This window comes from Pan troglodytes, chromosome 7 (assembly GCF_028858775.2).
Source record: "Pan troglodytes isolate AG18354 chromosome 7, NHGRI_mPanTro3-v2.0_pri, whole genome shotgun sequence".
Taxonomy (NCBI): domain Eukaryota; kingdom Metazoa; phylum Chordata; class Mammalia; order Primates; family Hominidae; genus Pan; species Pan troglodytes.
In genome coordinates, this window is record NC_072405.2 from 61773235 (window position 1) to 61800103 (window position 26869).

General features: G+C 39.4%; 1 long non-coding RNA gene across 1 annotated transcript; it reads right to left on the reverse strand.

Moving 5' to 3' along the window:
* Positions 1–5092: 5092 nt before the first annotated feature.
* On the reverse strand, positions 5093–21731 carry LOC134810867 (uncharacterized). The gene is made up of 3 exons (XR_010159554.1): positions 21588–21731; positions 17514–17589; positions 5093–5440 (listed from the first exon to the last, which is right to left on the reverse strand). It is a non-coding gene; the product is annotated as an uncharacterized LOC134810867 (long non-coding RNA).
* Positions 21732–26869: the final 5138 nt, after the last annotated feature.

A 26869-nucleotide genomic window follows, 5' to 3' on the forward strand; every position in this document is an offset into this window, starting at 1 on the left:
TGTGTGTGTGTGTGTGTGTGCATGTAAGAAAAAGAGGAGGAAGCCGAAGGAGTGCGCGGACATGGGAGAGAAGACATCAGGAGAGAGCAAAAGAAAGGGGACTCCGGAGGTGGAAGATGGGGCACCCTGGTCTGCACTGGAAACTGAGGGAGGTCCGCTGTCCCGGGAAGGATCCCCAAGGAGGTGCGCAACCCCCAGGTTCTGGTCACAGGTATCAACAATGTGTGCACACCTGAGAGATTCCATGTGAACTCACTTTTCACAAACAAGCGCTGAGATTGTGAAAAGTGGGTTCATAGGGAATCTCTTAGGTCCTTCCCTACTGCAAAATGCTGTGCACAACCAGCGCATTGGGGCAGGCTGTGTGGAATTACAGGGAGAGTGCTTTAAAAAGGAGGCGGCCAGTGAACACAGTTCTTCAGAATTTTTAAGGTAAAAGGAACTTATGTAATACCTTCAAGGACTAGCAGGCCAAAGAAAGGTGATTCAGTAACCACAGGTATAGTGTGCTGGACTATGTTCCAGTGGGAGAATAGATCACGCTAAATTCATGGGCACAATGGAATAAAATCGGCCAAAGAATCCTATAAGGGATATCTGTTTTCCTCAGTGATTCTCTGTGAAACCTTCTGGTTCTTATGAAATGAATCCACCAAATCCTCCAAACTATGAGAGCTAGTACCATGGAGTGCCAGGGAAACCAAGGAAGTGCTTTTGGGAGAATAGGAATATACATTTAAATGTCTTGGCATTTTGGCTAATTACTTGTGATTTCCTAGGGAATAGTCACAAGATGATACTCTCATATCCGCATATTCTATCAACCTTGGGCCTTGCAAAATATTATGCTCTTCACCACTAAAGAGTCCAGCAAGCAGTTGTTTCTATACATAAAATGTGCTTAAGACTTCACATCCCTGGAGTTTAAGATGAAAGGAGAAGAGATACATCACAAGGCACAAAGCTGCAGTTATATAGGATGAATAAATCTGGAGATCTAATGTTCACCTCCTGGTTAATATTTTTGTACACTGGTAACTTGCCAAGAGAGTAGCTATTAGGTACTCTTACCTCAAAGAAAGAGAAAGGTATCTACAGTATATGAGATGATGAGTGTGTTAATTTGCTTAACTGTAGAAATCGCTTCGCCATGTGTGTCTATCAAGATAAGTATATCAAAACATTATGTTGTACATCTTAAACATATACAATAAAAAGAGGAAACACAGTTTAACTGAAGAGCAGAAGCCCGAACTATTGTGGTGTGTTTGCATTGACAAAACCAACAATTTCTTTATTACAGTGATCTACTTTGCTATGAAATTGCTCTGGGCAAAACTAAAGTTCATTAAAAGAAAATAGTTTGGAAAAATTTCTCATCAGATAATCATTCAGATCATTTAGTGGGCTTGGGCTTTTAACAAGGAACAGAAGATTTCTCCCAAGAAAGATTTTCTCAGAAAAATAAGATTGCTTTTTCATGGATGATGATGTTATTAAGAAAATGTTTAGTTTTCAAGAATGAAAACCTTGGAGTTAACAACAACCCTTTGAAATCTAGCTCAGAAAATCTGTCTGGATTTTGATTCAACATTTGCCAAAAATATCTGACATACAGATCTAACCAGACATTGCCAGACATAGTTCAATATTCTGTGATTAGAGTTGCTGAACTCACTTTTGCCTTTAGGTCACACCAACTTGAAGCGTAGTTACCTTCCAAAAGGCAATAATGGGCTCTAGAAAGGCTTCTTAATTCACTATAAAACAAAGACAACAAAAAGTCTTAATTCGGTCAAACTCATTCTCCATCCAGTTTTGTTCCCTTGCTGGCAAGGAGTTGTGAACCTTTGGAGAAGAGGCGTTCTGGTTTTTGGAATTTTCCACCTTTTTGCACTGGTTTTTCCTCATCTTCGTGAATTTATCTACCTTTGGTCTTTGATGCTGGTGACCTTTCGATGGGGTTCTTGTGTGGACATCCTTTTTGTTGATGTTGATGCAATTCCTTTCTGTTTGTTAGTTTTCCTTCTAACAATTAGGCCCCTCTGCTGCAGGTCTGCTGGAGTTTGCTGGAGGGCCACTCCAGACCCTGTTTGCCTGGGTATCACCAGCAGAGGCTGCAGAACAGCAAAGATTTCTGTCTGTTCCTTCTTTGGGGAGCTTCATCCCAGAGGGGCACCTGCCAGATGCTAGCCAGACCTCTCCTGTATGAGGTGTCTGTCAACCCCTGCTGGGAGGTGACTCCCAGTCAGGAGGCACAGGGGTCAGGGACCCACTTGAGGAGGCAGTCTGTCTGTTAGCAGAAATAGGCTTCAGAAAGTGGGTAATAACAAACTCCTCCGAGCTAAAGGAGCATGCTCTAACCCAATACAAGGAGCTAAGAACCTTGAAAAAAGGTTAGAGGAATTGCTAACTAGAATAACCAGTTTAGAGAAGAACATAAATAACCTGATGGAACTGAAAAACACAGCACAAGAACTTCGTGACACATACATGAGTATCAAGAGCCAAATTGATCAAATAGAAGAAAGAATATTAGAGATTGAAGATCAACTTAATGAAATAAAGTGTGAAGACAAGATTAGAGAAAAAAGAATAAAAAGGAACAAACAAAGCCTCCAGGAAATATGGGACTACGTGAAAAGACGAAACCTACATTTGATTGGTGTACCTGAAAGTGACAGGGAGAATGGAACCAAGCTGGAAATCACTCTTCAGGATATTATCCAAGAGAACTTCCACAACCTACCAAGACAGGACAACATTCAAATTCAGGAAATACAGAGAACACCACAAAGATACTCCTCGAGAAGAGCAACCCCAAGACACATAATTGTCAGATTCACTAAGGTTGAAATGGAAGAAATGTTAAGGGCAGCCAGAGAGAAAATAATGATGAATGTGACCTTAGTTGGTAAGTGTTGCTTGTTAACCCTGAAAATATAATATGAAGTACATGTGTAACACAAGACTCTTAACTGAAATTACTTGAGGTTTAGACTTCTATACCTAATCTTGGATGTATTCCTTAGGGTAAAATAAGCATATTTAATATTCACACTACAGTGTTAAATATTTCAGTTGCAGTACTTTTCTCCCAATTCTGTTAATTCAGCACAATGCTCATCTCTGAGGATATGCAGGCAAGTAAAATTTCCTCTTGTTAATAAGTTCATTAAGAACCGGAGCCATGGTTATTAACACCAACTATACTGCAGAGTTTTCTGTGGCACTTTTGAAATACAAGTGCTTCCCACTTTAACCCTTAGTGTTGGTTTTGGACAGTGCTCGGTATCTATTACTTTTATGCCCTGCAGAGGATTCTGATACCCAGCTAGTGAAAAGAATCACTAGCCTTATAAACATACTTTGCTTATCACCTCTTCCTTTATTTTTCTAAAGGTCATTTATATGCAATTTCTCATAAAACTAACTATGCACCTTTCCTGTAACCCAGCAGTTTTACTCCTAGGTAGTCACTCAAAACAAGTAAAGACATATGCCCACAAAAGGACTTGTGCAAGAGTGTTTATGACACTTTATTCATAATAGCTCTTGTGTCCAACAATAGGAAAGTGGTGGTGTGGACCCTCTGATACACTCATATAATGGAATACCACTCATTAATTAAAAGGACTGAATTATTGATGCATGCAACAAGATTAAATCCCCAAAACACCATGCTTAATAAAAGAAATCTCACCCAAAATAAAGGTACTTTAGTATTTAATACTGTATTATAGTATTTATATTACATTCTAGAACAGACACAACTAATTTATGGTGGAGATAATCAGAACAATCATTGTGTTCAGTGAGGACAAAGTTGGGGAGAAGGCCAGTGAGTGTTGGTTGTTGGGAAGGCAAGAGGGAAATTTCTAATGTAATAGTCATAATCTATTTATTAATAGATGTTTGGTCATTCCATTAGTCTGTTTTCACACTGCTGATAAAGACATACCTGACACTGGGTAGGTAATTTATAAAGAAAAAGACGTCTAATGGACTAACAGTTCTACGTGGCTAGGGAGGCCTCACAATCATGACAGAAGGTGAAAGGCATGTCTTACATGGCAGCAGCAAGAGAGCATGAGAACCAAGCACAAGGGGTTTCCCCTTATAAAACCAACAGATCTCATGAGACTTATTCACTACCATGAGAACAGTATGGGGGAAACTGCCTCCATGATTCAATTATCTCCCACCAGGTCCCTCCGGCCACACATGGGAATTATGGGAGCTACAATTCAAGATGAGATTTGGGTGGGGACACAGCCAAACCATATCAGTCATACTGGTGCATACATTTATCAAAACCCATTAAATACTACACTTAAGATTTGTGTATTGGATTTTTTGTAATATTACCTCAAAAGAAACAAGTTTAAACAAATCTTGAACACCTGATGACACATACATTGAAGTATTTAGTGGGAAAATGTAACAAAGCAACAAGCAACTTACTTTGAATAAATGGGGTGTACTGATGGATAGAGAGCAAGATGGATGGATAGGTAGATAGGAATGTGATAAAGCAAACAGAATAAAGTGTAAATGTAGGATGTAGGTGGTAGATAGTGCAGAGTTTACTGTAAAATTTTTTCAACAGTTTTGTATATTTGAAAGTTTACATGACAGAATGTTAGGAAAAACATTAGAAGTGTGCATGTAATGTTCAAAGTGAATACTTTATCCATAATAACTCATTGATTTTGCATAAATCTTGCGATGGTGAGAGACTAGCTGTCCACCAAACCGACTCCTCTTCTTCCTGATTACACAGCTATTTCCTAAATAGTCATATGCTTAAATGTGGTCAGGCGACTGAGTCTGACCAATGGAATGGGAGTGGAAGGGATGTGCACCATTATCAGGCCTGGCCCATAAAAACCTTTCTCATCTGAAATTGGATGGAAACATGACCTTGGATACCTTTTGTTGAAGATAGTGGAGCCATACACAGTGAGTCTCTTACTCACCGAAGGGATGATGCTTGACAATCAGAAGTATCAGTTTTGGACTTCTTGTGAAGTAGAAATAGACTTCTAGTTAAATCACAGAAGTGTATGTTTTATTTATTATAGTAGCCCGTGCACAACTCTACATGCCAGGTCCTATTAGTATCCTTAGTTAACATATGAGGACACAATCCAGGAGTCAGGTGGCAGCTCAGCAGCAGCCTTGCCATCCAAACCCAGGCAGTCTGGCTGCAAAGTCCAGGCTCCTGAGCCTTACACTATCTTGCCTCTTTCTTCCTTGCAGGCAGAGATACAAGATCATTGTTTGTTTCTCTTTTAAGAAGGTAATATAACCCTGTGACAGTGGGTAATCCTTCAAAACACGCATTTATATTCTTGGGAGCAGACTTTTCTTGCTAATGGTCGAGCAGGCTGGTTAGCCACCATTTCTGCCAGCTGGCAAGCTTCCGGGTACATAATGTCTGGCGAAAGCAGAGGGAGGCAGGAGGGAAGGAAGGAGAGGACATGAATATCAGCATCGCCAACCCTTGCAGACATTCTATCCCCCATTGCTAGCCTAAATGATGAAAAAGAGGGGGTGCCCCAGCCATTGCATAAAGCTCCCTGGTATGTTTCCAGCTGGTGTTTCTGCTGGCACCAAGAATTCACATCCAAATAAGGGAGACTGAGCTCTCTTCCTTAACCTTCACCTCGCTCTGTCTCATTAGTAGTATCTTTGAAATAAACCATGTGTATTGATTTACCGAACTCCTGGTAATGAAGCTGGTGCTTACAGGACCTACAATGTAAAAAAGAGAGGTCAGAAGAGGACCTCTGCTGTTTCACTGAACTGAGCTCTGATGGGTTCACCACATCCTGCAAAATACATGCCTCAAATACAGCATCCGGTCCTCCAACATGCAGATGCAGGAAGTGGAAATTTTATATATAGAACTATTACCATGGTGTCTTTGGAACTTGTGTGAACCATCACGCTCCTAACTGCCAGATGCCATGCAGCTTTGAGTTACATTTAGGAAATTATCAACGCTGCCAAATTCACATTTAAAGACAATAACAAGGGGCACAGCAATATCAAGTAGGCTTGCAAATCAAATGCAAAATCAAATGAAATTCAGCCACAGACCTTCTGTTTTCATGTTTGTTATGCTTTACCAGGTAACTGAATGTGAAAATAAACCCATGAGGATTCTGTATTTTTTAATGTAGAGCTACAGGTTACAAATCAGTCAGCTTTTGGCAACAGAATAGCATTTCTGAATATTAATTGTTAACAATCTCTGAGCATTGAAATGATCTGAAATATCTTAGATTTTAAAATAAAATCCTCAACTTTCTCTAGGTGATTAATGTCAGAATAGAAATTCACCAAACTTACTCTTTAAACTGAACATTTAGAAAAACTTTTGCGACCCTAGCCCAAATGAACCAATGGCATTTTGTCATACTACCCTCAGCTTCTTCCACGTGTAACAGATGTCAGGGTTTGGCTTGCAAATGTTTGTCAGCTAAGTCCCCAGAGACCACAACGTATGCTCATGTGTGGCCCTCAGGGCTGCTCAGTAACAAGAAAAAGAGTGGACCCCAGACTTTTGGCTCTGTTCTATCACATAATTTCTGAGGAGTTTCAAATTCAGTTAACTGCTCAGCTTCCATATAATGTGCCTCCCTGAAATTCATGTCCACTCAGAACCTCAGAATGTAAACTTATTTAGAAATAGTATCTTTGCAGATGTAATCTAGTTAAGATGAAGTCACACTGGAATATGGTGGGCCCTAACTCCAGTCCTTATAAGAAGAGAAAACAGAAACAAAGACACATGGGAGAAGGCTATGTGATAAACAGGCAGCAATTGGAGCCATGTGTCCATCGTTTGGGAAACACGAAGGATTATGAGCAGCCTCCAGAACCTGGGAAGATTCAAGGAGGAACTCTTCCCAAGAACCTTCAGAGGGAGCCTGGCCCCACTGACACCTTGATTTCAGACTTCCAGTCTCCAAAACTGGGAGACAAACATTTCTGTCCTTCTAAGCCACCCAGTTTGCAGTGCTTCATTATAGCAACCTGGGGAAACTAATACAGGAAACACTATCTGTTAAAGAGGTAGTGTTTTAAGGATTTATTCCTAAGTATTTGAAATCAGATCAATGGGAAATGCAAGATGAGTCTTTCCTCGTTTTGTTCAACTTTCCTCTGAAAGAGAAAAAGGAACAAGTGTTTCCTCTGAGGTCACAGCTACAGACACCAGCTAGGCACTGCCAGCCATCTGTCATTCTCCACTATTAAGCTTTAAGGAGCAGAAGACTTTCTATGGTAAAGAACAGATAGAGAGCAAGCCCAGGGCCCCTTCTTCCAGCATGATCCTTGCTGTCTTCCAAGATGGCACCTGTGAGACTCTAGATCTGAGATCATCCTCATTGATGAAAGTGTCAAAATATAGAAGCATTTCTTTGCAAAAAAAGTTTAGAACCAGGCTGCAGAGAGTGATATTGTCATGCTACTTGTCACATCAATGAGCTTGCACAGGTTGTCTAGCCTTCTGAAGTCTCTATTTCATCTTTTATGAAATGGAAACAATGGCAATGCCTACCTCAGGATTATTTAGAGAGGTAAACAAGTTAAAACCTGAAAAGTGTGTAGAACAATAGTCAGCTCACGAAAGCACTTAATCAATAATAGCTGTTATTGTCTAGGACAGTCCCAAATGTTCCAGAAGGAAAAGTTCAATATAGAGATTATCATTGCCTGGGAGACATTTGCTTCGCCTTCTGTTTTCAAATGCTTGCAACATAGAAGACTGGAGTGAATCCAAGACAAGTGTTAATACATTGTCCAGATCTTTTATCCCAACTGATGTAAAACCATGGAGCAAGATAGCTATCTATCTCTGGTAAATAATCTATGTATTCCCTTGGCACAAGCAGCTTCCATGGCTTTCTGATAACAGTGACAAGAAAATTATTTGTCCATTAGAAGAATGGACAAATCTTCTTTTTATCTGCTTTCTTTCACTGTATGGACAGAGTGCTCTTGACTTTTAGCCAAGACTTAGAATCAATTTGAAATGACACCGTTGATAGAGACAGCACCAAGTTTTCCTCCTGTGACACAGAAAATTCCAACTTCATAGGCATCTGAAGCAGCACTTTGTGAGGCTGATAGATGCCTTCATTATTCAGAAAACACAATTATCTTTACTGTGTGATCTGTCATGAGTATTCTGACTTCTTGAATGTGATAGTTCCTAGTCTCCCACAGTATGTTAATTCTAGAAAAAAAGTTGGTCACACTTACAAGGAAGATCACCCATTTACTTATTATGTTTCTCCATGAAAGTTGACTATTTGGCTTGTTTAGTTTGTTTGAACCCTGTATTGACTCATTTACTCAAAGCATAGAGCAAGAGACTGAAACATCAAAGTTGGATGGTATCAACATTTCATTGCTTCAAGCTTACATCCAAATTTCACGTGGTCTTCAGCTAAACTGCCTCAGGAGAGCTAAGAGCCCCTCTGTCTCCGAGTGAGTGCAGGTCCCTGCGTTCAGTGGGCACCAAGTGAGCAAAGGAGCACATCTTCACTTTGCTTCTGGAGACTTCTGGTTTCTGGTCTGACACAAAAGAGCTTACATGTTATCACTTCTGTTCTCCGAAGAAGAAAGCTAAAAAAACTGAAAATCAATGACTCTTCTTAAATCCATCAGAAAATTGAGGTGACAAGACCAATTACTGACTCAAAAGCTGGAAAGAGAAAGATACGGAGAACCAGAGTGTACTGAGCAAAAGCCCCAGCTAGTAGAAACACTTAAAGGGTGATGGACTAATTCCTACAGGCTGAGAATGGACTACTTCAGTAGAGAAAAAACCCCTCAGGGCCCAGCTGTGGTGGTGATGGGGACACATGCATGAGTTGCAACTCCAAGAGACTACCAGACTCTCAAGGTGAAGATCAGAGAGAAAACCCTGCCTGATTTGAGCAAGGGGAAAGAAAGTAATCATTTTGAAATATACTTGGAGCATTTCAGTCTCATTAATAGAGGTAAATCCTAAAGGAAAACTATGTTATTTCCTTAAGGAAAACTTAGATCAACTAAGATGGGTTTTACCAGAGCCTAACCAATGAGGGGGAAGGGAAACACAAAATCTCAGCCCTCGTTCCCCTCCTATCCCACCTAAGACGGTGAAAAAAGCATGAGGAAGCATTTGTGAAGATTACATCCCAGGAACATAGGCCCATTAAAAGACTGAGACTCAGTTATAGAACTACAAAACATTTAGCTTTCCCCCACACCTTACCACTGTATCAATAGAACACTTTTATAATAAGAGAGGATTACAGATAAAAAGAACTGCAAGGCTCAGACTATTTTAGACGACATCTGTAGGGAAACCAAAGACAACAGGGGAGTTGAAAACAAGGGCACTAGAAGAAATTTTAGCCTCGGATACCTATAGCAACAGCAAACAGTAAACACAGCCTAACTCCTTCCTAGATAAATATAAAATTGCACACTAAAGGAATATTTACCTCGGTTTCCTTTACACAGTACACCATGTCTGGCTCAAAAAAAACAAAAACAAAAACTCAGGGCATACTAAAAGGAAAAAACACAGACAAAAGAGGCAAATCAAGCATCAGAATCAGACTCGGATGTGGCAGCAACTTTAGAATTATCAGACTAGGCATTTAAAATAATGGATTAATATGCTAATGGCTCTTATAGCAAAAGTAGGCAACATGCAAAAGCAAATGGGAAATGTAAACAGAAAGATGGAAACTCTAAGAAAACATAAAACTTAAACTTTAGAAATCAAAAACACTGTAACAGAAATGAAAGAACTCATTAGTAGACTTAACACAATTAAGGAAATCAGTGAGCTTGAAGATATGTTAATAGAAACTTCCCAAATGAAATGGCAATGAGAAAAAATAATGGGAAGAAAACAGAACTGAATATGTAATAGCACTAGAGGGATTTTTTAATAGACTTTATTTTTTAGAACAAATTTAGACTTGCAGTAAAATTAAGGAAATGGTACAGAGATTTCCGGTATACCTTCTGCCCAGTTTCACTATTATGGGCATCTTACATTAGTAGGCATACATGTTACAATTAGTGAACCAATACTGATACATAAGTATTCACTAAAGTCCATATATTTTTCCATTTTCTTAGTTTTTACCTAATTTTTTTGTTTCATGTCCCATCCAGAGTGCCATGTTACATTTAGTCATCATGTCTGTCTCCTTAGGCCCCTCTTACCTGTGACAGGTTTTCAGACTTCCCTTATTTTTGATGATCCTGATTGTTTTGAGGAGTACTATTTGGGTATTTTGTAGAATATCATTCTCTGGGGATTTGTCTGACATTTTTATTATTTGTAAACTTGAGTTATGGTTGTTCTGGGAGGAAGCCCAAGGCAAAATGCCATTTTATCACATCATATCAAGGGTACATACTGTCAACATGACTTGTCACCCTTGATGGTGACCTTGACCACCTGGCTGAAGCTGAAGAATTGTTTGCCAGGTTTCTCCACCACAAAGTTACTCTTTTCCCCCGTTTCCATGCTATATTCTTTAGAAGGCAGCCATTCTGCACAGCCAATACTTAAGAGGTAGGGAATCATGCAATACCTCCTTGAGGAAGGAATATCTGCATAAAATATTTGGAATTTGTCTCTTCTCCCATTTATTTATTTGTTTAGTTATTTGTAGGCCAGTGTGGACTCATCAATATTTCTATTACACTTTGGGTTATAATTCAATACTACTTTATTCTGTTGTTCAAATTGTTCCAGCTTTAGCCACGGGATATCTTTCAATTGGTTCCTGTATCCTCTGACATATACCCAGAATTAGAAGATTATTTATTTATTTTGAGTATATCCTCAATTTCTGGCACTGGAAGACATTCCAGGCTAATCTTGTATATTACCTGCCTCAGTCTTAGAATTGTTGCTCATGTCTTATATTGGAGAGTGGCATTAGAAACTATGATCTGAGCACTAAGTGTGCTCATTGCTACTGGGTGTCATTTTACTTAGATTCTCTCAGTTGACAGAGCAAGGAAATACATGTGTATATGATAGGTCATACACATACACATCTATAAATTTTTCTGTATGTAATTATCTGGATCTATATTAAGACAAACATGAAGTCATACTGATGTCTCCAATTCTAATCTATTACTACATGGATGATTCTAGTTCCCCTTGCTTGTCTGCAAATTCCTGTGCAACTAGGAAACCTGGCCCGTACATCTGCCATCCATTAACCTAATTGCTCAATTCCAATATACATGTGTCATAATAGCATGTATCCATCATTACAGTAACAAATAAATTATTTCACTGCCCTAAAAAATCCCTTGTACGTCACTTATAATCTTCTCTCTCTCTCCTTGAACCTCTCATTACCGTTGATCTTTTTAGTTTCACTCTAGTTTTGCCTTTTCCAGAATGTCATAAAATTTAAATCATACAGGATACAGTCTTTTAAGAGTGGCTTCTGAAAGTGAGATTTGGAAATATGCATTTTGATATCATCCATGTCATTTCGTGGTTTGGTAGCTCTTTTTAAAAATCACTGACTAGTATTCCTTTATATGGATATGCCGCAGTTTATCCATTCACCTATTAAAAGATATCTTGGTTGTTCTAGTTTTTATCAAGTATGAATAAATCTGCTATTATGAATAAATATGCTATCAACATTCATGTGTGGGTTTTTAGATGAACCTAAGTTTTAAATACAGTTGGGTAAATACCTGGGAGTTCAATTGCCACATTGCATGGTAATCCAGCTGTTTAGTTTTGTAAGAGAAAAGAGGGTTAATTTTTAAAATTACCCCCAGTACCAATGTTTTATGATCCTACCAAAATATAGAATTTATATCCATTCTATATCAATGGTTAATAATGATAAAATGCAAAACATGAATGGGAGGGAACATGAAAATGATGATATACCAGCACTAGTTTTCCCCACAGTATTCTTTTCAGTGAATTAATGCTTTATCTCAACCAGCTCATTTGGAATTAACAATAAATTCACATAGGGAGATAGGTGCTGATCTCTGTGACTGCCACCTTAGACATCTTGAAACCTACCATTGTCTTTCAGGCTAACAGTCATTAAGAAGTAATTCTCTTTTTTAGGGTTTCAGGGAATATTCACTGGCCTATCTCTGGCAATCAGTGAGATGTGTTCATTCCAGCAATTTCAATGTTATATAGTCAGGTGACATTAGCCCAGTTGTTTATGAACTGTTGAGCAAAATGCAATCTGACTCTTTTAAAAAGAAAAAAACACAAACTTTTATTTTAACTTCAGAGGTACATGTGCAGGTTTATTATATAGGTAAACTTGTGTCATGAGGGTTTGTTGTACAGATTATTTCACCATCCAGGTATTAAGCTAGTTCTCCATAGTTACTTTTTTCTGATCCTCTCCTTCCTCCCACTCTCCACCTGTAAGTAGGCCCCAGTGTCTGTTGTTCCCTTCTTTGTGTCCATGTGTTCTCATCATTTAGGTCTCACTTGTAAGTGAGAACATGTGGTATTTAGTTTTCTGTTCCTGCATTAGTTTGCTAAGGATAATGGCCTCCAGTTCCATTCATATTGCTGCAAAGGACATGATCTTGCCCTTTATTATGGATGTATAGTATTCCATATGTACATGGTGTATATGTACCACATTTTCTTTATCCAATCTACCATTAATGGGCATTTATGTTGATTCTTTGTCTTTGCTGTTGTGAATAGTGATGCAAAGATCATATGTGTGCATGTATCTTTGTGATAGAATGATTTATATTCCTTTGGGTATATAGCCAGTAATAGGATTGCTGGGTTGAAAGATAGCTCTGGTTTTAGCTCTTTGAGGAATAGCCACAATGCCTTCCACAATGGTTGAACTAAGTTACACTCCCACCAACAATGTATAAGTATTTCCTTTCCCCCACAACCTCACCAGCATCTGTTATTTTTTGACTTTTTAATAATAGCCATTCTGACTGGTGTGAAATAGTGTCTCATCATGGTTTTGATTTGCATTTCTCTAATGATCAGTTATGTTAGGCTTTTTTTTCATGTGCTTGTTGGCTGCATGTATGTCTTCTTTTGAAAAGTATCTGCTTATGTCCTTTGCCCAATTTTTAATGTTTTTTTCCTTGTAAATTTGTTTAATTTCATTATTTACCCAAATGTCATTCAGAAGCAGGTTGTTTCATTTCCATGTAACTGTATAGTTTTGAGCAATTTTCTTAGTTTTAAATTCTATTTTAATTGCACTGTGGTCCAAGAGAGTGGTTGGTATGATTTCAGTTTTTTGTATTTGCTAAGGATTGTTGTATGTCCAATTATGTGATTTTAGGGTATGTGCCATGTGGCAATGAGATGAATGTATATGCTGTTGTTTTGGGATGGAGAGTTCTGTAGAGGTCTATTAGGTCCATTTGGTCCAGTGTTGAGTATAGGTCCTAAATATCTTTGTTAATTTTCTACCTCAATGATCTGTCTAATACTATCAGTGGGGTGTTGAAGTTTCCCACTATTATTGTGTGGGAGTCTAAATATCTTTGAAGGTCTCTAAGAAATTGCTTTATGAACCTCGGTGCTCCTGTGTTGGGTGCATATATATTTAGGATAGTTAGATCTTCTTGTTGAATTGAACCCTTTACCATATGTAATGCTCTTCTTTGTCTTTTTTGATCTTTGTTGGTTTAAAGTCTGTTTTGTCTGAAATTGGAGTTGCAACCCCTGCTTTATTTCTGTTTTCCGTTTGCTTGGTAGATTTTTCTACAGCCCTTTATTTTGAGCCTATTGGTGTCACTGCATGTGAGATGGGTCTCTTGAAGACAGCATACAATTGGATCTTGCTTCTTTATCCAGCTTGCCACTCTGTGCCTTTTAATTGGGGCATTTAGTCCATTTACATTCAAGGTTAGTATTGATATGTGTGAATTTTATCTTCCCATTGTTCTGTTAGCTGTTTATTATGCAGACTTGTTTATATGACTGCTTTATAGTGTGACTGATCTGTGTACTTACGTGTCTTTTTGTAGTGGCTAGTAACTGTCTTTCTTTTCCATATTTAGTACTTCTTTCAGCAGCACTCATAAGGCAGGTCTGGTGGTAATGAATTTCCTCAGTATGTACTTGTCTGAAAAGGATCTTATTTCTCTTTCACACATGAAGCTTAGTTTGGCTGGATATGAAATTCTTTATTGGAATGTCTTTTCTTTAAGAATGTTGAATATAGCACCACCACCCCCACCCCCATCTCTTTTGGCTTGTAGTGTTTCTGCTGAGGGATCCACTGTTAATCTGATGGGCTTCCCTTTGTAGGTGATCTGTCCTTTCTCCCTACCTATCTTTAACATTTTTTCTTTCATTTCAACCTTAGAGAATCTAATGATTATACATCTTGGGGATCATCTTTTTGTGAAGCATCTTGCAGGAGTTCTCTGTGTTTCCTGAATTTGAATGTTGGCCTCTCTAGCTAGGTTAGGGAAGTTCTCATAGATGATATCCTGAAATATTTTTTCCAAGTTCCTTCCATTCTCCTCTTTCAGGGATGCCAATATATTGCAGATTTAGTCTCTTTACATAATCCTGTGTTTCTTTGAGGTTTTGTTCGTTCCTTTTCATTCTTTTCTTTATTCTTGTCTGACTGTCTTATTTCAGAAAGCCAGTCTTCAAGCTCTGAGATTCATTCCTCAGCTTGGTCTATTCTGCTGTTAATACAGGCAGTTGTATTATGAAATTCTTGCAGGGTGTTTTTCAGCTCTATCAGGTCAGTTATGTTGTTCTCTTCTGTACTGGTCATTTTCTCTGCCAGCTCATGTATCATTTTCTTGTGATTCTTAGCTTCCTTGGATTGGGTTTCAACATTCTCTGGAATCTTGATTATCTTCATTCCTATCCATATTTTGAATTCTATTTCCACCATTTCAGCCCAGTTATGAACCTTGCTGGAGAATTAGTGTGGTCACTTGGAGGAAAGAAGGCACTCTGGCTTTTTGAGTTGTCAGAGTTCTTGTGCTGGTCCATTTTTGTCTTTGTGGACTTGTGTTCCTTCAGTCATTAAAGTTGCTGTTCTTTGAATGATTTTTTTTTCTTTTATCCTATTTTATGACCTTGAGGGATTGATTGTGGTATAAGGTGGTTTTGGTCAACTGGCTTCATTTCTGGAAGATTTTAGGGGGCCAAGGCTCAGCTCAGGCCTCCTGGACTACATTCTCTAATTCTGGAGGACTGGTATCTGGTCCTGGCTTTGTTCTATGGCCCTTGGAGGTTAGGAACCTGCTGTGCTAGAGGCTCCACGGTTGTCCCAGACTACTGGTCACAACACTATGATGGGTGATGTCATCCAAATTGCTTCATAAGGTAGTGGCAGTGGGATCCATCCTTGTTTGCACATGCCAGCCTCAGCAGCAGTGGCAGCATGGCGGGGTACAAACTCATCAGCTATGGTGGGGTGCTAGCAGGTGCCAGGGTGCCAGACTCTGAGTTTGGAGCAGCAGTGATGGCAGCATGACATGGTGGGATGGGGTGAGGGGGACCCTACCAGCATGTGTGTGTGCATTCACACTAGAGGTGGTATTAGCATGGCAGTGGGGTGCTGGTGAGCACAGGACTGTGCATGTCCTCTGTGTGAATTCGTGTATATGGCAGTTGCTGCTCAGTGTGGGAGTGTGTCCAGTGTTCTCTGTGCCTAGTTTCATGCCAACAGCAGTGTTGGCACAAGGGCAGGATGCTGGTGGGGGTGGGACTGGTAGGCTCCATGCCTGACAATGCTCTGACAGGTGCAGTGAGGGTAGGGAGGTAGGGTGCACTCATGCTTCCAGCAGTAGCATGGCAGGGTGCATGTGCACATGTATGCTGACAAGGAAGGATAGGCAAGGTCCACTTGCTTACACACACACCAGCAAAGCAATGTAGGGGATGTCCATGGGCAAATGCATGCAGGCAAAGCAGCACAGGGAAGGCTGCAGTGGGATGAGAACATGAGTGGGTTGGTATATGCCCATGGGGGCTGCTCTGCTGGAGCTCTCTGCTGGTCAGCTGCCATCCACCAGGGCAGGAGCTATGATATGGCCCCTAGGAGGTACACAGCCCCCTCACCAGAACCCAAAGCTGCACTGCAAACAGGTGTGGTCAGGCTGGGGCCATGGAAGAGCCCAGGAGACTGAGGGATGCTAAGGTCAGACTGGCTCCATCTCATGGACAAGACGCTCTGCTGAGCTCAGGTCCAACATTTCCCCTGGTGTTAAAGTCTCCTATGGGAGCAAGTCAAGCCTAAGGGGATGAGCATTCCTGGCAGTGCTCCACTGCAGACACTCTCACACCAAACCCTCTGGGCCACTCAGGCTGGAGTTCTGCCCCTACCATTTCTCTAAGCAGCTCTTCCTGCCAACTCAAGTGTCTGTGTTAGTCAAGGGGTCTCCTCCTGCCAGGGTTCCAGAGGACTTTGGTGACAGCAGGTTTTTCCTTGCCTGTTCAACTCACCCCTTCCCCAGGAGCCACTGGAAGCCAGGAATGAGTTCCAGTGCACAATAGCCCTGTGTGGGGTTCCCAGCTTCCTCTGCCTTCAGCCCAGCTTCTGTGTCTTCCCTCTGTCAACTCTCAATGCTTCCCTCTGAAGATCTGCTAGGAAGGGACCAGTCTTTCTGATGACCTGGTCCCTAACTGGCAGATGTTCCTCTTGGCCCCATTTAGTCGGCCATCTTGATGATGTATATCACAATCTGATTCTTAAAATTGAAACATTTTTGGAAAGAAACTTGATAAAATTTTGAAATTTTTAAAAATCTTAGTTTGCACAATGTTGTTTAAATTTGAATTAAATAATGTTACAGATTTTGAGATTCATTATGGACTATATTCACTTGCTCAGGCTGCCATAGCAAAGTACCACAGTGTGGGTGGCTTAAACAACAAAAATCTATATTCTCACAATTGTGCAGGCTAGAAATCTCAGGTCAAGGTGTCAGCAGGATTGGTTTCTTCTGAGGCCTCCCTCCTTGGCTTGTAGATAATCGTCTTCATATGCTCTTTCCTCTGTGTGTGTGTGTGTGTGTGTGTGTGTCCTAATGCCCTCTTTTTATAAGGACACTGGTCATATTGAATTGGAACTCACACTAATGGATTCATTTTAACTTATTATTTCTGTAAAGACTCTATTTCCAAATAAGGCCACATTCTGAGGTGCTGGGGGTTAGTGCTATACAGCACATGAGTTTTTGATGGGCAGAGAGGGGAATAGAATTCAGCCTAATATATGTACTTTAGTTTCTCACTATCAATTTTCAAACTAACAGTCATCACAAATTCAGTACAGACTTGATTTACCAGGAGTGTCATATATGAGCTTTATAAAAAGTGAGTCAGGAAATTTTTTTTTTTTTTCATTTCAGGAAAGCACTCAGGGGTGCCCAGCAGGACAGCCTCCAGCTCTTCCAATCAGAGCTGTAACACCATTTCCTGAAACATCATTTTCAACTAAGCTTTGGAGTGACAAAAATACCTGTTATCACGGACTAATGCCTCCAGGAAAGAAATCCTTGTGATATGTATCTGTCCCCAATATGGCCACAGTAAATCTGAGAGGAAGAAGGCACAGGTAAAAATTAGGCTTGCTCATAGAATACAATATTTATGACTGTTGTTTACACCTGCTTGTTTTACAGAGGAAAATTAAGAGCTGTGGAAGTTAAAGACTAAGATACGCAGCTAGCTAAAAGCAGAGCCTAAGTTCCAGGTTCCTGATCCACTGCTCATTATTCTTTGAAGAAAAGATCACTCATATTGTTAAGGATTCTTTAGACCTTATATAGAAATCTAGAACATTTACACCTCTATTCTGAATATTTAACTGACTCTGAAATATACAAGGCACTGTGCTGGGCCCTGAGGAATAAAAATTTTGTGTAAGACTCCGAAGCTGCACTTAGAGGGCTTGTGATTGTATGGAGTTAGCTAGTGGGAAGGAGATTGGAACGTGTTCCCACATGTTTCTAGAAAAAGATAATTTAATATAAATGTTGTGTGAATGGAACAGAAAGGTACCACAGGTACACTAAGGGTAAAGAAAGTACTTCCTGATGGAGTAATCAATAAAGCTAAGATTCCTGCAATTGATCAGTGTCCAACAGGAGACCTTGGGTTTTTCAATAAAAGCCATTAAGCAGCAACAGTGATCTCAATCCCATAAAAGGATTCCATAAACCAAATATTTAGTTGGTATAGATAAATAACTGTAAGATACCTTATTAAATGTCCCACTATTAAAATTAAGCTTTACAATTATCTACCAATTGGACAATGCCACCAACACGTGACAGTATTAGTGTTCTTGTTTTATAAACGTTGTCGTGTGTGTGTGCGTGCACACGTGTCTTTGTATATGAATGTGTATGTATACATATATAACAAACAGGGGTGTTATTGAGAAACATTTAATGAAGTTAATGTAAAGTATCAATGTCCAAAGCAAAAAATTAAAACTATATTTTTATTTTCTAGACAGAACTGTGTTTATATGTATAATAAAACTGCTTTCCAAGTGATGTAAGTTCAAGTCACTTGAATCATTCCCAAATCACCTGCTGAGGTTTAGCATTTCTTTTCCACATATCCCATCACACTGTGTCCCTCCTCACTGGGTTTCCGCTGCACACTTGGTTGCAGTGAAGGAATGGCTGCTGTAAGGGTCTGTCTGCTGTTGGTTCCCCAGCGCTCCCAGAGGCCGTGAGCCAGGATGTGTCCACCAACACTGGGGCCTGCAGCCTCATCCACTGCCCCTGCCTGCTGAAGCTTGGAGTGAGGGGGCAGTGACCCCTAGGCCTCTTCTCCCACCTCCAGCTCTGTGTGCCCCACAGTCATGGGGCCGCCTGCATTTGGGCTGACTCACAGCCTCTGCTGGGGACACCATCCTCTTATGCTCTTTGCCAAATGGTGTGGAAGTCTTTGCAGCCTTTATGCTTCACACAGAAGCTACCGTTTGAGTGTGCGCATGTGTGGGGGTGTGTGTGTGTGTGTGTGAGATTTATACGTTTGTTAGATAATAAATGATTCTAAGCATTTAAGTCAGTTATAGCCTCTCTTTTATGGAGAGTGAAGGCAATAAAAGATTCCCTCCTCCCCACCCTTCACTTTACCTTATATTGTTGTCTGAAAATCTATTATCAGACTTAAAGGAAAGATGGACTAAATTATGCTCCAAATATTTTGAGTTTTATAAAGCCAACTTTAAACCCCGCTAGCCTTCCTGTTCTGTAAAGCTTTAATGAACTTGTTTCTCTATCTAGTCATAGAATCCAAAACCCCAACTACCATTAATTCAGATCAAATAAATTGCTACTACTCTGCGAAGAAATAATTATGGACTCTTTGATGTTTTCTTCAGCTTATTAACTTTATATAATTTGCCTTGGGAAATATATTTTAACCCAGTATCAAAAAAGTACATATCTATTTATACTTCTGATTCCTAACTCAGAATCTCAAACAGTCGAATATGTTAACAGATTAAGAAGATAAGCATTTTTATCTTTGTTTTTAGTGCACAAAGAAACTAGGTCTGAGGACTGTTAAATAATACATTCATAGTCATAAAACCAGTTGATGGAGGTGATTTCGAATATAAATTTCTCTGGCTCCCAAAACCATGATTCTTTAACTTTCTTATAATGTTGTCAGTGATAATATTTGCATAAATTTGACACAGTAATATTTAGGAATCTGAGATAATATGCAATGACAAATTTACTTTTTACCACAAACACTTTATTATGATAGGGAAATTATTCATATCTAAGAGAAATTGTTTTCTGTGTCCTTATAAAATGTTTCAATTTATTGCTCAATTCCACTGTTAATAATTTCATTGTATTATTCTCTGCCACCACTAGGCTGTCTTTTTAGTTGTATTCATTGTTTGGCTTTCTGTGGCCCAGCAGTAGTCAGAGGAATGGGGTTTACATGAGTTTCTTAAAAGCCTTAGCATTTATGTATTACCATTCCTTAAAGAGGATGTGAATTGGTGAGCTAACGAGGTTTTGAAGAAAGGCTGAATCTACTTGGGATGATTCTTTTTATCATGCAGAGCAGTAGATTTCCCATATGCACTGTGGAGAGGTGAGTGGGGAGGTTTTCAGTGGAAGAATGGGGTGAAATTCTGTAGCCTTCTAGCGCTGTGCATTCCAGTTTCTATTGCTACATAACAAACTGCTGCGGAACATGGTGGCACAAAACAAACTCAGCTGCACTCACAAATTCTGTAGGTAAGGAATTTGGAGACAGCAAGAATGGATTGCTCTGAACCACATTGTCTGGATTCCCAGCTGCAAAGACAAAAGCTGAGAGTGACTGTACGGCCAGTGGTTGAAATCTAGGGCAATGCCTTCACTCACCTACCTGGCAGTTGATGTCCTCTGTTGGCTGGGGCCTCAGTGGGGCAGTTACATGTGGCATCTCAGCAAGGGCTTGCCTGGGATTTGTCACAAGATGACAGCTGGTTCCAAGGGTAAGAATCCCAAAAGGGAAAGGCAGAAATGCAGGGTGTATTTTGATTTCATCTCAGAAGTCACATACTCTGTGGATTGTGACATTAACATTGGTCTGTCCGTGTTCAAGGGAGGAATAGACCAAGCACCAGATAAGAGGCATGCAAAGGTCTTATTGTATGAAGATCATTTAGAATAAACGATACTGTACCATTTGGGGACATCCAGTCTCCTGCAATGAGTCAGATCTTAAAAATATACTTTCATTACTTCGTGAGCCATGTGATTTCCCAATAGCACAAGCAAGTAGGAAAAGAATCAATGATCTGGGACTATTTGACAATTAAATTTCTCATATCATGAGACTCTCCCTAGAAGACAATGAAAGTTGACTGTATATTTGTTCTTCACAACTGAATCTTTACTCCTTCAGTATTCCTATGATATAGACAGTGTAATGTACAATAGCTGATACTTTACCCATCGATTGCCAGTCATTAGGATCTGTTTTATGAAAATGGTGAGAAAGACACTAGCAAAGCCTGCTTGAGTGGATATGGCCAGGAAAACTCAGTGCAACCAGCAGCTGAATCACAAAACACGGACGCCTAACCATACCTGAACACTTCACCAAAACAAGTCAGTAGCAAAGACAGTGTTGGCTCACAAAGTTTTTACTCCCTGTCAAAATATTTGTGGGGTTTTTTTGGAAAGGGGTGGGATATGGGATAGTGTTAACATCCTTACTTACGTTTGAACAAATATTTAAATGACAGAATCCGAAGAAACCTCCCTTAAAGCAAATAATTTTTGCCTGAGTGTTGATCTAACTACAAAGACCCTCGTTCTTTAAAAGTAGCCCTTAGAAATAAATGCTGATATGGAAGAACAATTTCAAAATGTGACTTAAAGAAAAGCCGAGATCTGTTTTTAAATTTGAAAATGAAGTTGTGGGGAAGCTCATAGAATGAAAGAAGACACCGCAGAGGGTCATCGTATCACAGTGTGGTCATCAAAGCAGAGTTCCAAAATGTCAACAAGCTATGGGAAAATATTTCGTACTTTGCCAATAAAAGTCATCATAAAAGACAAACCTAATCAGTATTTGGTGGTGCACTCCTCAGTTTGTCCCAGAGAATGATAAATACTCTTAATTTTCACTTCAATTGAAGTATGCTGCAGCTGGCATAGGTCACAGTGTTGTGTGGGGTTGCAAGGAGGATGGCAGAATCCCCTTCTTTGTAAGTAAGCTAAAGACACATTATTTTGTGTCTTTTCCTCTCATTGTCCCTGCATCATAATCACTTCTCCATGCCAACAATATACCTAGATCTACATATCTCAAAACGGTGTGTCATTTAGAGGGGACAGTCATAGGATAAATTAGGTCCAGAGAGCCACCATATGACAAAGTCCATGAGTTAAAGAGCCCATCTTTACAGAAGGTCCAGGAAAAGCATTAATTTAGTCAGCAGAGGGAAGCAATTGTTGTACCTTGTGTTTTATGTTAGCAGTCGCATTTTTAGTTTTTATTTCTAACAACTGAAAATACTCATTGATTTCTAACAGATGTCACCTTGTACTATTTAAAAAATAATGTCAGTATTAGAACTCTTCAAAGGTATCCCTTACTCTAAGGCTTCTGTGTTAAATTTTACTAATTTTAAGTATCTTCTATTCTTTTCTATTAATACAAAATGCATAAACTTAGATATTAGTTGCTACTTAGAATTGATACTAGGGAATGAAAATGTTCTCAGTGTGGGTTTTCTTCTTGGTGATATGTGAATTTGGAGCCTATTTCCCAGAGTGGAAGGGAAGAAGTAGTGCAAGGTGTCAGAACTCCATGTCCCTCCAGCCCGGGGCAGACTGTGCCAGTGACACTTCTGTTCTTATTGTCCACTCACCCCACACCTTAGGTCACTCTCCACCTCCACCAGCAAATATGCTCTCCACATGCATTCCTTTAAAAGCTGTCCTCCCCATTTTTCCATTCTCCCAGATTCATCCCCTTCCTTCTTGTAGAGCCATTGAGGAAAGGGTCAAAGTGTAACTAGATGAAACTGTGGTAGATAACCATTGTATTCCTCTTTCCAGCATCGCTTTCTCTTCTCTGGTAGTAGGATCCATCTTTCCAGTGGAAACCCATTCTATAAGGACCAAGGAAAACTAACCCTTCTTGATGCCTCCCTGCTAGTACACACATGCACATGCACCCAAGGGGCTCTGGGAACACATCACTGAGCCCAGACCCACTAAAGCACACATCCCCCAGCAATGGGATTGGTTCAGGGATAGGACAGTTAGAATCTCATCCTAGAATATATGGGTTCTGGAAAAAAGAGGGTCTCTCTGTTCCTCAGTTTTTATGAGCTGCATGGACTATGTGAGCCTGGACCTGCCAGTGCCACACTTAAAGATACATGGCCTGAAAATGAAGGTGCCAGAGAAATACAGAGAGAAATAGAGCCCTGGCGTCATCATTTGAACACTGAATATGCCCATATCCCTCATCTGAGACATCAGCTCCCTGAGCTTCACTGCAGGGGAAGCCCCATGACTTGTGAATTAGCAACGCTGTGCTCCCTGTTAGGTGAGAAAGTAACCAACCCAGTCCTTTCCCCTTCCTAGGACAAACCCTCACTTCCAGAAGGCATGAACCAATGGTGATAAGGGAATCCATTTGTCAAGAATGAATCACTTTTATATTTGGAGAAGGAAACAAAACTTTCATTATGCAGAAAGACGAAAGACCTGTGTTTCCTCTTGCTAGATACTCAGGCCTTCTTCCTAGCACATAGTGATATCCAAGTTTTATTTTGCAACTACTGATGGGAAGGAGATGGCAGTAGGAATGAGTCATGTCCCAACTACCCACTAGATCTCATGAGTTCGTCATGTGTCAGGTGACTATGAGAAGCAGCCCATGGGAATCCAGAGTCATGTTATTTTAGAACTGGAAGAAACCATAGAAATCATTCAATCCAATGTTTATGTAGTGAGGCCAATTGAAAATAATAATAATTTTATCAACTAACACTTAGTGAGTACTTACTATAGTTATATGAGCACAATAACTTTATGTGAATATTTGGTCACTATTTTACTGAGGAGACTATAGTGTAGAAAAGATAGCATTTTGCACAAAACCACACTAATCCCAAATGGAGCTGAGACTTGAAACTAAGCTGTCTAATTCCCAAGTCTATCCTAGTTTTTATTCTCCCAATCTCATTAGTTGCAATTCACTAATCTCCATGAATACTGACCCTCAGAATTCCCATCATTTTGCATGTAAAAATCACATTTTTCCCACCTCTTCCACTTACTAACAATGTGGCTTTGGCAAATTTACTTGACAGACACAAGTTTTATACAACTAACTCATAGGTCTGTTGAGAGTAGTAATTCAGGACACATAAAACACTTGGTATAACAATAAATATAAGGATTTATAATTATTGGTGTTATCAGTAGCAGCATTGTTCTTTTTAAACAAAAACTTGCTGATACATTTCCCTAGTAAATAACTCTCAAGCTTGAACAACATATTTTTAACCTGAATTTCTGGGTGAGATGTGTTACGACATACAAATACCAAGTTTTATTGATAATTTCAAAAATACAGAATATATCCAGTTTGGGTGAAGTGAGAGAAATCTGGGACTAAAAGCGTGGTTCCTAGTCCTTCCTTCCTGCATCAGACATGGTCTCTCTTCCCCTAAATAATAGCTGCAGTTTCTAATGAAGTTGCAGTTCAACTCAAACAACAAGGAGAACATCTAAGTTATGAAACACATCCATTGTATAACCCAAAATCATAAACCCTTAGATTATAGGTTTATTATAAGTAATCCTCTAGCCAGGGACATCCTGCTAAAGATATTCTGTAGGTTTTTTCCACATAGCAAAAATCACTATTTATCACAGGTCTAGTTGGCAAGGAGAATAGACAGTCACTCTTTTCTTTGCTTTCTCCACCTGGTTGCCGGGTGGTGAGGGGGCTTCCTCACGAAACAAATGAACTGGTTGCAGACCAGCTATTTTTAACTCTTTCCTCCCTAGTTCCATTAAAAAATATTAAAAACAGCTACACTAGATCCTGTAGTTCAGTCTGTGTCTTATATGCACTTTTATAGCATAGCTCATAACAATGTCTCCTCTGCTAGTGTCATTCCGAGGCTATATTGCTGCCAAATTATTTGGCTTCCAATATATTGGCTTCCTCGACCAACTCAAATTCAAATAAGTCATATATTATTGAAAGCAGTTGCCACTTAAACTGTCTCCAAATATTTGAATAATTTTTATTTTAACTTTTCTAGTAATTTCAAGTATAACATAAATACACAGATAAAACAATTTTAAAAATATATCTAGGTAGATGGATAGTGTAACCAAGTACCTCCATTTTTCTAAGTTGGTTGATTTTTTTTATTATTTTCTCTTCTTTTCTTCTTTCCCCATCACCCCTACTCCCTTCTTCCTACTTAGTCCTTTAGAAATGCAGCGGCATTATTCACAATAGCAAAGACTTGGAACCAAGCCAAATGTCCAAAAATGATAGACTGGATTAAGAAAATGTGGCACATATACACCATGGAATACTATGCAGCCATAAAAAATGATGAGTTCATGTCCTTTGTAGGGACATGGATGAAATTGGAAATCATCATTCTCAGTAAACTATCGCAAGGACAAAAAACCAAAACCACATATTCTCACTCATAGGTGGGAATTGAACAATGAGATCACATGGACACAGGAAGGGGAATATCACACTCTGGGGACTGTTGTGGGGTGGGGGGAGGGGGGAGGGATAGCATCGGGAGATATACCTAATGCTAGATGACGAGTTAGTGGGTGCAGCGCACCAGCATGGCACATGTATACATATGTAACTAACCTACACAATGTGCACATGTACCCTAAAACTTAAAGTATAATTAAAAAAAGACATAAAAAAATAAAATAAAATAAAAAATAAAAAAATAAAAAAAAAAGAAATGCAAATGCAACCTTTCACCTCCCCTCGCCAGACATTCCCTACAGGGCAAGTTCATCTATGTGCTCCAAGATCTCTCCTTGACAGCGGATTTGCAGACCAAAGCATGCCCCAGGGAACCCTCACCTCTAGGGAGTCACCTCAGGACAGCATGTCAAAAGCATGCCCACTTGGCCACTTTTACAACTTATTTCTGACCAGGAAGGTACCAACTCAACTGCCCAGTACATAACTGCCCAGTAGGAGGGGGACAACTTCCCTAGCTCATTTGCTCCCCTACCTTATAAAAGTGCCCGCTTTCTGCTCCCAAAGTGAAGCAGCACATTTAAATGCAGGATGCTTTGTGCCCTTCCCCAAGCTAGCTTCTGAATAAATTCACTTTTTTTTTTTTTTTTTTTTTGTATCAGGCCTCACACTCCCTAACTGGACTCTGCATTCAGCAAGCAACTAACCTCCTTTTTGGTTACAATAGACCTTTTAGAATAAGCTATGTTGTACTAAAATTTGTGCTGCCATTGCAATATATTGTAGTTACTTGCTTAATTGCTTGTTTTTTGTAGACTGTAAGATCAAAAATGTATTTGGCCACTTAAGATACTAATAAATCCACTAGTAAAGCACTAAGAAAAGTTGGGGGCGGGGGTTGCTTGTTTTGTTTACCACTGTTTATTCAGAATGTAGCACAGTTCCTGACAGAAATATATGACTGAATATTCTCTCAAACACAAGTTATTGAAAAAAAAGTAACTGTCCTGTCTCTTTGTTCGTTTGTTTTATGTTATCATTAGTTTTCACAAACATGGGGACCATCAGCAGGAATGTGAGGAATGTATAGTGCTCCCAATTAATCATAAAGAAGATATTATAATGCCTAAAACTTGCTATATATTGAGTTATCTCCCCAGATATATTAAAATTTTCTTTAGAAAATAAGTTTCTAATTATATTCCATATTCAGAATTCATATACCCAAATATGCAACAACCAGCCCAAAGAAAGGATCTTAATTCAAATGAAAAACTATTTGCTCTCTTATTTCCTTAGACTTTTTCCAACTTATTTTTGTCCTCATTTCACTAACCAACCAAAGATTCCACTGAAAATGGAAGCGGAGGCCCCTACCACACTTGCACTCCAATCCCTTATGAAATTGACTTACCAATCAAAGATAAACATGAATAAGAAATTTGCTTTGTTTTGAAAAGAGACTTAGTAGTGTTCTTCCCAATTAGCAAAATGAATCCCTTTTTACTTCCCATGCCTAAGTTTTGCTTCTGCTTCCACAAATCTTTCTTTGGTCAAGATACTGGGTTTTAAGTTGTTCTTTGTGTGTAAAATACTATGCGGTTTAGAAACAGATCATTCTTGGCA